This window comes from Podarcis erhardii, assembly GCF_964252035.2.
Source record: "Podarcis erhardii genome assembly, chromosome: 1".
NCBI classification, from domain to species: Eukaryota; Metazoa; Chordata; class Lepidosauria; order Squamata; family Lacertidae; genus Podarcis; species Podarcis erhardii.
In genome coordinates, this window is record NC_138497.1 from 91,710,358 (window position 1) to 91,723,072 (window position 12,715).

The 12,715-nt window shown below is 41.7% G+C and overlaps 1 protein-coding gene across 2 annotated transcripts in view; it reads left to right on the plus strand.

Annotated features, from left to right (window-relative positions):
• Positions 1-324: 324 nt before the first annotated feature.
• Positions 325-12,715, plus strand: part of PTPN4 (protein tyrosine phosphatase non-receptor type 4) — an 86,392-nt gene continuing 74,001 nt past the window's right edge. The window contains exon 1 of one of the 2 annotated variants that reach the window (XM_081852684.1): positions 325-1,080. The gene's annotated coding sequence lies outside the window, so the exon portion shown is untranslated. The remainder of the gene's footprint in view (positions 1,081-12,715) is intronic. The other variant, XM_081852683.1, reaches the window with a different exon arrangement.

The following is a 12,715-nucleotide window of genomic DNA, read 5'->3' on the forward strand; positions in this document are numbered from 1 at the left end:
CCTGCCTTTTGTAAGAGCCTCGCGAAATACTGCAAAAATCCACCCTTGGTTGCTCTGAATGAAGCCTCAACTTACTTCGGAGAGGCTTACGGCCGTGACCGGCGCAGTCTCTGCCCTTGCAGCGACGGACGTCCCGGCCAGCCAACCGCCTGCCTCGGAAAGGGAGACGGGCGGGGCTTCGGCCGGCGCAGCCAACCCCGTCGCGTGATTCGAGCCAGAAGCTAGGCAGCGACAGAGGAGAGGCGAAGGGGCGGGGGCGCGAGAGCGGGCAGAGTTCGGGCGCTTCTCGCGAGAGCTTGCCCCCTTCCCACTTTCCGCTGGGTGACTGCGCAGCTGCCATGTTGGTTGCTATGCTGCTGCCTGTCTGAAGGCAGGCTGGAGGAGAGGAAGGAGGGAGGCAGGCTCTGGGGTGGAGGAGGGGGAGGAAGACGGAGGAGGTGGCGGCGGCGGCGGCAGCTGCTGCTCGTTCTCGGGCCCCCGCTCAGTGCAGGCAGGCAGAGCCCCGGTGTTTAGCTACCGCCTCTCCCCCCACCCCCCCCCAGCCTTGGCCCCACGGCTGCAGGAGAAGGAAGAGAGGGGGAAGCCTCCTTGCGGGGCGGGAGGGAGGAAAAGGTCCGGGGGTGCCTTCCCCTCAGGCAGAGGGGGTGACTGCTTGAGACCCCTTCCCCCCTCTCCCCCTCCCTCTATTGGAGGGGGTGCCCAGTGGGTGGGGAGGGGGGGAGGCTGCATTGCCTTCCCCCCTCCCTCCACCTGCTCACCCACCCACCCAGCCTTGCCTTTCTGTCTGCGGCAGGAATGTGGGGGGGCTTTGAGTTGAGAGGGGGGCACTCACTGCAACGGTTGCTGGAGACCCCCATCCTATTCGCTTGCTGCTGCTGCTGCTCCTCGCGGGGTGCAAGAACTCGACTGAACTGAGCCTTTTCTGCGGGTTAAATTGAGCCTTTTGTGTGTGAGGTGTGTGTGTGTGTGTTGGGGGGCAAGACCCCCTTCCCACCTCCACTTTACCTTTTGGCTTCCCTTTTCTGGGTTGCTCCCTTGCTCCATTATCATCCTCTGGAAGGACGTGGCTGTTATATGAAGGTAAGAGGATATTACTGGGGGTTTCGGTTTTAAGTTTTCAAGTTAAAAAGGGGGACTCCCTCTCTTCCAACATTTTTTTTTTTTAAATAATAAAATTGTTACATGCTCTCATTTCAAATGTTGGCTATGTGATATCCCTTAGGTTAAGGATGTAGAGTTAAAAATTACCAGCCCACCCCCTAGATCGCTGTGGGTCTGAGTGCTAAATGTTGGACGACCCAATAGATGCAGAGGAATGTGTGGCAACAGGAAAGGAGGTGGGTGGGTGAATGACTGTTAAGAGTTGCCAAATCATAATTATCCAAAGTATTGATCTGGGGAGTATAACATTTACTTACAGTTGTGGATTTGTTGAATTATATAGTGTATATGGTGCTCCTTAAAAATGCAATATGCCTTCTTTGAGTGTGCTGTTTGCGCTAGAAAGGGAGTTAAAGAGATGGTAATGTTAATGTTATTTTAGGTCAAGCTATTTTTCAGTTCAGTATTGGTTCATTGAAGATTGGGAAGGTCCTGAAGTAAACAGGGTCTTTCCCCCCTACCTTTGTTAGTCAAGCTGATGTATTTACTGGTAACATTTGTATAAATGGTTTCCTAAACCCAAAGGTTGTGCATGGTTGACTGGGTTGTGTTAGCGTTCTATTATGTTAGCTGAAGAAGCAGCAGGATTACGTTATTCTTAGGGGGAGTGGAGCCATGACAAAATTAGGTTGCGTGAAGGTGTGTAAGGGTCCTGTCTGGGTTCTTGATTGCATCGGTATTTGAAGAAATGCTTTTCTATCACCAAGGCATTCAAATAGGTTCTGAGATCAAAATGTTGCTCTGTTGTATTCCATTAATTTTTTTGCAGAATTATGATGTATGAAGTGTTACGTTACATTTGTGTATTTTAAAAAACTGAAAAGGCCAGGCATCAGTTACTTTGAGGTATATTTCCAAAAGACATTCTGTAAGATCAAAAGTCAAGCTAGAATGTGTTGCATTGTATTTTCAATGGGTAGTTGCCTGTATAAAAGGTAAAGGGACCCCTGACCGTTAAGTCCAGTCGCGGACGACTCTGGGGTTGCAGTGCTCATCTGTATATGTACAAAAACCGAGGTTCCACTGTAGTATGAATGATCTTGTATCTATCCTGCTTCTAGCAGCACAGTTAAGGGTGCATTACTGTGTGTCAATCTCAAATCAGCCATTCCTATAACTGTATGCATATACTAAATATGCAAGATAGTAACTTCGAAAATTAAGAAATTATAATTAAAGGCTATTGCAGCTTTCTTTTCATTTTGATGTAGTTCCAGATGATCTTAAGAACCCTAGGGTTACACTTCTTTGGGGGGATATGACACCTGACATATCTCATGTAAAACTCTCATTTGTCATCTTCCCTTTGAAAAAGCTGTCATGCCAAATCAGATGCCAAGGTTTAAAATGCCATTCAGAAGAACAATAAGGATAGTGGTAGTGTTTTCTATTTATGGCCCTAATTGATTTTGCAACTTGATTTTGCTTTCTGAAATTACTTTTAAAAGTTCATAGCATAGATTCACACTGATGAATTGGACCAGGGTTTCATATCAATAAGGTGGGGGAGAGCTCAATTGCAAGTTACTTTGTTTCTAAATTAGTGTATACAATTATCTTATTGAAGGGGTTTATGTTATAACAAGCAATTGTTACCTTTTCTATATCTTCTGAATATGCTCTTGTATGTCACCTGCAGAGGAAAGAATGTTCATGAAGGTTTTTCTACTGGCTAGTTTTTAAATGAAATATAGTTTGACGTTATCGAATAAAGTAGCACTATTCATGTAGAAATAAAAACAATAGAGTTATATGCATGTAATAAATTAATAAAATTTGCAAAATTAGTATACTTATCATTTCTCTTGCTTTTTATGCTTCTGAAATCTTAGGCTTCAGCATCATTCCAGATTCAAAATAATTCTTTAGGCATTTCCTCATCTCATGAATTACCCAGTCTAGAATACTGTAGTAGATTTATTTTCTTCACCTTTGTTTTGTCAATGGTTAAGTAATGCTTTGTAATGTTGGAGTCAATATTTTCTGATACTGTCAGATGTTTGGTAAGCCAGTAAATCACCAGTGTATTACAATGATATGACTTTGTCAAATGAACATTTCTGGAGCAGCATAGCTTTACTAGCTAGCACGCTGCATAAAGATAACATAGCACTTACTAGAATTCTTCTGTCCAATGTACTTTTGGCATCCTTATGCTTAATTTACTTTAGTTTTTTCCCCCTTCATACATTTTAATGGAATAACAGATGGTAGGCCTATTCAGAAGTAAGTCCCACTGAAGTAAGTGTGCAAAGGACTGCACCCTAAATCCAGAATCTGGTATGTTATACCATCCCTTATGATGGTATGCATATTTAGAATGTCTCACTTTTTGATTGAAATTCTGTCCTGACTACTTCATTTAGGACCTATCCTGGGTCTTGCATGCCAATCAATAAATGTTTAGTATTGGCTAAATTAATTTTTGGAAATGCACAGTAGTACAGGCCATTTAAAAAGAACATAAAGACATTGAAAGCAGATATGTTGGTTGCATGTGTTTAAGTTCAGTCACATGCTACTTCGATCCATTAAGGGGTAATTCATATGTGCAAGCAAGTTTCCATGTACAAGATGCCTCCATTGCATACTCAAATAGTTGTTGTGGTCAGTGTTAGAAACTCAGGTAGACAAGTTTGGCGCCACATGACACCTGAAAACTAGGTTACGGGTGCACTAACAGAATGTCTAGGTGATTTTATTATTGTTGTTGTTGTATAACAAGATTACAAAGCTGCAAATGAATGAACTCCAGCCAAAATCTTATGTTAATTTTTCATATGATCTAGTCCTCATCTGAAGACCGCAGAAAGCTCCCCTAATATTCTTATGTGGGTCCCTTCTCTAGTCTTCAGAGAGTGGTTGTAAGTGGGAAGGCAGAAAAAGGTACTCCATTCCTTCCACTCTGCAAACAAGCTCTTGATTGTCCCTAAACCCCCTTTCCTTCATATTATGTAATCTTTCTGGCAAACAACAACTAACACTTATTGCAGGCCTACACAACTGATGGCATAGACATCCACCTTGAGTGACCAGTTTGCACAACCTAAGACTTCAGTGTCCCTCAATGACCCCACTCCAAATTTTATTTAGATTTTAAGCACTACTGTGATAGTCTGAGGTAAATTGCACTTTAACCGTCATAAACTAACCAGATAGTATATTTCAAATTAAAAGCATATCATACATTATGCCCCACGTACATTAAACCAGGCAACTAAAACTTAACCAAAACATGTTGGGTTTAAAACACAAACAAAAAGTTCTGGAAAGCACAAGCTCAAGGAATGAAGTTTAATCCCCAAATACCTTTCCTTCTCAGCAGATGTTATCTGATATTGCTCCAACTTCCTGGACTCACCAACCATCCTAATAATGGGGTGTTACTGGCAAAACTGTCTCTCCCCACCCCCAATAGCTCTTACATGGCACCTAACCCCTACATCCACTACTAACTTTTGCTTCTGCCAGAAAGCCTTTAGATAAACTCTTAACTGCTTCCCAGTGCAGTATCACTCCCAACATCCATCATGCCTACTCACGTTCCCTTTCTCATCTCCAAGCTGACTCCTGGAATGCCAACATATCCCTTCCAGGGAGTTATTCCACATGTACCCCCCCCCAACTCTTTCTTTCTCACACATGACAAGGCTTAACACAACAGGTGATAGCTCAGTTGGTTAGAGCATGGTGCTGATATTGGTGCTGGCAAGTAGTGGTGCCAAGGTTTCAGGTATGGGGCAGCTGCGTATTCCTGCATTTCAGGGGGTTGGACTTGATGATACTTAGTGTCCCTCCCAATTCTACAATTCTATGATCCCTTCATGTTTCTCCAAACCACATTGTCCCCACATGCTGATACTCTTCATTGCCCTTCCTTATGCTCCTTCCATGTTTTGTCATGTCTTCTTGGCACTTTTAATAGTTGCCAGCTTTAAGAGCCTTATCCCACAGAGGTGTGTGCCCCATGGGCCATTATGGCATGGCTGCAGCCAGGCTGGGTCCCTGCAAAAGTCCCAGGGCCGGAGGAGGAGGAGCAGACAATGCCACCAAGGCAACCAGAGTGGGGAGAGGAAACCCACTGCAGCCAGCCATAGGGAACTGAGCTGGGTGAGGAAGTGGGTGGAGGCAATGGAAGTCGGGCGCTCCGAGAGCACCCCACAGAAAAAGAGAAGCAGCGATGACTGGCTGGTGGCTCAGAGCAATCTGCCTGGCCCTATCGTCAGAGCCCAGCCTGGCCCTGCAATAGGGCAGGGGGGGAGGGAGAGAAGCACCTATCCGGGTGGCCTGGCCAGTTCAGTGTGGCTGCTGTGAGGTGCCATGCACTTTGGCTCATGCTGCAGCGTACACTGAGGAAGTTTCCCTCAGCAGTAACAATTTTACTTCTGAGTCGCACAAGGTGGCATTTTGAGTTCTGTGCTGTTCGCAGTGCTATCCAGGTGACTTATGATATGGTGCAAGCGGGGGTAGTATCTCTCAGCAGTAATTTTACTTGTGAGTTGGGCAGGTCGGCACTTTGACTCTCACACCGCTCACAGCACCACCCAGGTGACTTGCGCTGCAGCATGCGGGTGGGGGGCGTTTTACTCTTGAGTATCATACACCATACACCATTATGCAAAATGTCCTTAGTACCCGGGGAGTTTGGATGCTGGTTGTGGTGGTCCAGGATCTCCCTAATTCCATTGCCTTGTCCTGTACAGTCTATTCTGGACGTGATCCAGAAGAATGTGTAGCAGGAGATTGTTCTGCTGCTGTTCTTGGGGAACTCCATTCCTTCTGTTGGAAGGAGGGGGACATGGTGCAAACACCTCCTTCCTGCTTTTCATCTTTTTGGGGTGGGGAGGGGAGAGGACTGCAAGTGCTGCTCTAGTCATAGAATTGTGAATCTATGGATGACTGAAAAACTAATCCCACTGATTTCACTTTGTGGTTTTCGTGCAACTACAATATAGTGGAAGGATGAGTAAAGACAACAGTGTGCCTGGGGAATGCCAGTGGCTAAAAGCCAAAATCTCATTTGAAGAAGCTGTGTATACATGGTTATTGCTGGCAACATTTATGTGTCTTTCTGGCTTCACGTAGATCTTTTTTGGGGGGAGGGGGTTAATTTACCTTAGTGGTATTGTAGAAACATCTGTAGTTTCCTGAAAAGCAGAATGAGTGATGTTTTGTGCATGCACATTTCTTTCCCTATCTACCTTTCTGATATATTGGGCTTGGATAAATTTGTATTTAAAAACAATTGTAGTGCTACAAAAATATTGTGCATAGTTTTGTTGCTCTAGCTTATGTTTACCTTTCTAATTCCCAGTTTTTGTAGTTCTTCAAGCTTTGACATTAGAAGGGTAGAACTATCACTTGGTATAGATATCTCAAGTACACCATGAACAATGTCTGGATTTTATTTGACTGACATCACTTTCTAAACATGAAAATGTCACTTAAGGTTGCATATTGACTAAGGATGTCTTTTTGGTTTTAGCCTCTGTATTGCAAAACTCGTACAGGGTGTATGTGGATTTCATTACAGCATCTCCAGTTGGGTCTCTGCTGTAGGCACTCCTACATAAACAGGCTACAGAGATTCCCCATAAGTACTGACATGGGGAATCTCTCTGGCTTCTCCTTATAGGAGATTAGGCTATGCCATAAGTGGCCAACTTGCAACAAAAGCTAGTAAACCAATGTAGCATGGCTTGCTTGCCTGATACTGGCATGTCATGACTAAGTGCTTGTCTGCCTGTTCATCTGGCTCAAAGAAACAGTAAGAGGCAGAATGTCAAAGGCAAATCAGGTTGCATATGTGCTTCAGTATGTTCATCTAGGATAGCATTATCTCATTGTTGGAGCCTGACTTGTGGCACTTACCCACACTAGTTGGATGGGGATGTTATAGCATTAACATCTAGGATTTGGTAGGATTGGGTGTAAGCTAGCACTGTAAATACATACTTTTGTCTCTGTGTGAAATTTTATTGATTTCTACACATACACATACATGAAGCTACAAAATATTAAGACGGATTCAAATATTATGTATTTTGGTGCACAAATAGGCATATAACATGTTACTGCAGCAAATGTGTGTCTTATGCATATAGTCATCATGAATCCAGAATGGGCTGCAACTCCATGTTGTATACACATGCTGGCGAACTAGTATGTGGAATGGTCCACACCTAAAGCAGTTAAAGCCATTCCATGAAAATGGTGACTTACACAGATGTGCATTTTTATTCAATATTATAGCATTTTTAACAGATCCTAGTAATTTAGAGTCATTGACTATGATAGTAGGTTGTAAACAATACACGAAACAGCATAAGCTATAAGTTAAAGTACATTTGCAGGGAGCAGTTCTGAATACACGGGACCTTGTTTATAGCTGAAATATAACAATTCTGGTGTAGCTAATAGATTGTGACTATTGTGTTTTAAGGGGGAGGAGCAATTCATTATATCTCAGAAAACTTTGCAATACTATTATTATTATTATTTATTATTATTATTATTATTATTATTATTATTATTATTATTATTATATCCTGCCCACTCTGGACGGCTTACAGCATATATAAAAACACAACCAAACATCAAACATTAAAAAACAGAATATTCTATGCAGACAACAAACCAATAAATTGCCCCGAGAGGGGGCAATGACAATAAAGATATTATTATTATTATTATTATTATTATTATTATTATTATTATTAAAACAATGCAAATCAATAATAACAGCAATAATAAACAGTTTACAGTTATACCCAAATTAAAATAACCACCAACCCTAACTAAACATTTAAAGATCCCCAGCCCAACAAAAACAAAAAAAGAGGAACCAAAATTAGAACCATCTAAAACATTGTAAAACATTTTGGCCAGCTGCCCCAACCCAAGAGCTGTTCTTGCAATGTCTCAGTGGCTTCCCAGGAGTCTCTTTTGGCTGTTCACTGTGAGTCTGGGCCCTGCCTCCTAGGCCAGGTAAAAATGGGCCTTGCAGCAGGGAGCAGTCTTCCTTCCAGCACTCATGGCAGTTGCTGTATTGGCCTTGGAAATAAGATATATTTTAGTCATATGTGACTTAACGCCATTAGTCTAGTTCCTCAAGTTGCAGTACAACTGTGAGGCCCTGTTTTTGGTGATCTGCTGCTTACTACTTACTTTGGTGATCTTAGCTACTTGGATTTCTCATCCTGAGTGCTTACATTTTGATAAGTGATTGGGTGATATACAATATTTTTGATACTAAAAGCTAGGTATGCCAATGGTTGATAACTGGCCATCCTTCTTTTCTGGCTGGTTAAAATTCTTTGTAACTGAGATACTCATAAATTGATCCAGCAAAAGGTATTGCTTAACACTTTTTGTACTTGGCATTATTGGGTTGGATCCAGCTTCTACTTCTGGAAGCTGCCTTAGCCTGATTTTCAGGGCTTCTCCCTTCCCCCTCAGTCCCCATGCCACACCCCATCATTTTCAGCAGGCTCTGCTGACCTCTGGGAGAGGCTTTATAGTTTACAGGGAACTGATGGGGGAGGGGGAAAATCCGTCTGACATTGATTTTTCTCTGAATCCAACACATTCTTGTATTATTAAATTGGCTTAATGTGTATCTTGCACTAACAAATGTTCATATGCTGTAATGTTGCTTTTGTCTAGGCTGGCTGCTTGGCTAAGAAGAGTTTCACACTTCCAAAGTTAAAAGATGGCTTGGATTCTCCAGAAATAATCCATTAAGAGTAGTAGTTTGAAACGATTGGCTTTAAACATATATGAAAACACACAATCTGTTGTTGAGGTTACCAGGAATTGATTTATGCCACCCTGCTTTTTTTTCCTTTTCTGATTTTCTCATTTACTGATCATGAGCCTTTGGATTTTCTGTAGTACTTACTGTCCAGGCTCCCCCACCAAGCTACAACATGGTTGAACAAGCAAATCTTTCTTTTGAGACAAACAACTGTTCTTTCTTTTTGTACCATGTGCATTCTGGTGCCATCACTGCTTACAAAGTGATGGAAAGTCATCAGTTAGTTTCACCCTGCCTTTACTCAAGCTGCTGTGAAATTGTTATGTACAGAAATAGTCATGCTGCAAGTGTGCAGCGGGAAACTGAAGAGTGTACTGTAGTGTCATGAGGAGGGACAGGGTCACAGAAAGGTGTGGAACTAGGCAGCACAAGTAAGCACAGCTGCTGCCTGTCCCCTAACACTATTTGATGGCATTGCTATAGCTACAGTACGTATGACACAGTGATTCATAGGCCACTTATAATAATGTAGTCTTATTGATTTCAGTGAAAGTGCATCAGAGTAAATAGCATATGCCAGGGATACCTTGTTAGCTCTTTGCAGATTTTAAAGAGTACAATATAGTGTTGGCCATTTGACTTGCAAAATGAATACAGTACTGTAGTCAGTAATTCAGTCAATACTGGTCAGTTATGCTGTACAGTACTTGTAAACAAGGAAGAAGAGGAGACTTCCTGATAGATTTTCTTACACCATCCTCATCTTTCCCACTGGGGTGAGGGAAGCCAGCAGCAACGTTGTATCAGCTGAGCAGGGTGGAGGGAGTCATCCTCAGTACCTTAAGGTAAAAAACATTCATTGTTTTCCCTTTTTCTGATAATGGAGGCTTCAGAAAACTTGACTACCCATAGCAGTTTACTGGTACAGTGGTACCTCTGGTTGCGAACGGGATCCGTTCTGGAGGCTCGTTCGCAACATGAGCAGAACGCAATCTGTGTGTGCGTAGGTCGCGGTTTTCCACTTCTGTGCATGCACGTGGCGTCATTTTGTGCTCATGCGCGAGCGGCAAAACCCCGGAAGTAACCCTTTCTGGTACTTCTGGGTCGCTGCGGGACGCAGCCTGAAAATGCTCAACCTGACACAAACGTAACATGAGGTATGACTGTATTGGTACTTAACTTAAAATTTTAAATTATTCTTTTTGTCTATAGAGAAAGTATAGGTTTAAATAATTACTGAAGACAACTCCCCTGAACTTCAGGTTTAACAATTTTTGCAGTTGAAGGAATTGTAATTATGACTTAGATGAAGAATGATCTGTAGCTGTACAGAGGAATCTGGAAAAAGAATTCTCATGAGTCCTGTGTCAGAATTCACTGTGGGATGTTTTCTTAAACACAGCTCAGTAAAAAGTTGGTATTTTAGGGTGATCAGACTCTGCAATAATAAAGCAAATTGAATCTTTTCGACCGTATGCCAGTAACTTGTGCAGGTGTTGTTGGCAGGTCTGTTGATGCTTTATCAGTGTATGAGGTATATATGTACTGGGAAGAGGAGTTCACAACATCTTTGTATCTCCCCCTCCCCTCACCAAATTAAATAGAAAGGGTGGCTTTATTCACTATTTGGGTTGATTGCTAGTCTTGGGAGTTCTTGGCACAATCTCCTCGTTCTTGAAAGCCTTTTTTTTGCTTCTTTACATTTAGCTTTCCAAGTTCTCTACAGCATCTTCTTGTCCATTATTTTTTTCCTTTTCCCCCCATTTGACCTGCCTTGTCTCCCTCACTAAAGCAATAGAAAACATGTTGTGATGTAACTTACCTTTATTGTGTTAGCACACCAGTGACTTGTTAAAATTACTACTTTCCCCTGTGATAAGTAGGTAGGATTTGGTAGCTGATTTTTAAAATACTTTGCTTAAGAAGCAAGGTCTACAGTTACATTGTGATTTCTAGGAATATTTTCTGTGAACTTTCTTGCTAGCGAGAAGTTTAGTTGTACTCTCAAGTCACAAGTGAAGTTTTGTTTCAATTCATTCTTCAGTGAATAATCAATGGATTTTTAAGAGGATGCACATCTCTGGAACACTGTCAGACTTATAAATATTTATCATGTGGAGGGAAAGCACAGTGGTTGTGCTAGTAATTTTTAATTGTTTGGCTCTTTTTATAGCTTAAAGTCTTCTAATTTCAAGCTAATCAGTTAAAATTAAATATTCTTGTGGAATACCTTCTCTTCCAAATTTTACAGTGTGTTTTATTATTTCTAGACTGGTCCATTTCGGATTTGTTCCATTGTTTACATGTACTGTTTTGAAGTATGTACAGTCTTAGTGATTCTTCACTTACATGGGAGATATCCAGTTGGTGTCCCTCTGCTGGCAGAAAGGATCTACAAGTTGCATGGGGAGGGTGACAGCCTTCAGCAGTTTCCCTCCCCCATCTGCTCTGGATAACTGCTCAGCAGATGGAGGTTGGGGCAGGGAACTGCAGGAAGAGAAGGAATTGCCAGATATTGCCTCCTTTCCTGTTCCTAGATGCCTTCTATAAGCAAAGGGACACCAATTGGATATCTCCCTATCTGTCATTTCTCTTACTGCAAGATTTCTGGGGATAATAAATTTTGGATAGAGAAGAATAGAATGCTAAAGGTGTCTTTTGGCACATTCAGGATATGTACTTGTTAGGAAGAGCAGTGCTGATATAAACAGTATAAAATTTCCACGTCTGTATTTGATAGTTGAAAATTGTTTTAGAAATTTGCTCTTACTTCTACTATTAACCCATATGTGTACATCAGCATCTAAGTACACTTCTCTTAAATGAGTCACACTGATTTCACTTTGAAAGAATGGCATTCTAAATAGAAATCATCACAATGCATTTATTCATTGCTAGTGCTGATTCCACTAAAATATTATGCAAAATAAATATTCAAGTAAAACTGCAGCAGGTATAATTTATTTATTCATTTTGGAACCACCCATTAACCCAAAGGTTCCCATCCAAAGCACAGTGTTAATATATAATACTGATATTTCAAGTCCTGATAGGTGATATCTGACAAAGTAAGTTAGTGCAAAGACTTCTGGCTGTGCAACAGAACTTATTGTTCCTGCATGCCCACTAAATTTGCTCTAGGTTTTCTCCAAGCCCTCTGTAGCAGATTTGAAGGGCTCACAGGGAGATGAAAGGGTGTAGTTCCATTTTGCAGAACTATTTTCTTGGGTACTTCCTAATGGGTTGATTATAGAGAAGTGCAGGTATAGTTGGGCTAGTGCAACAGGGCTTTCCTGCCCCTTCCGCTCCACTGCACCCTAAAAATCTCTGGAATGACATGAGACCGGCAGCAGAAAGGGAGCTGTAAGAATTCCAGTGATGCAAGCCATCTTTTGCATTCAACCCATTTTGCCTTAAATTCTGGCTTTGGTATTTTTGTGTGTCTTAAAAGTATTTATAGATTTGTGTAGAAATCTTAACTTGGTGCATTTTATTGAATTCAGATTAGTTTAAAAATATTATTGGGATTTCATAAGCTAATCTTTCAGAAATGCTACCCTATCCAGAAAAAAATGCCAAATATATGGCTATTTGTTATGTTTAGTGCTTTTTTTCCTAGAAAAAAATGGTGCTGGTACTCAATGTGAAGTTGTTACACTAAGTGTCACACTTTGAACAGTAAGTACAAGATTTAGCCCCAACCCGCTGCACCCAGGGTTCATCTTTTTTCCTCCTTCCACGCCCATTCTGACCAAGAAATACTGAAATACAAATTATTCCACACCTAGAGACTTACAG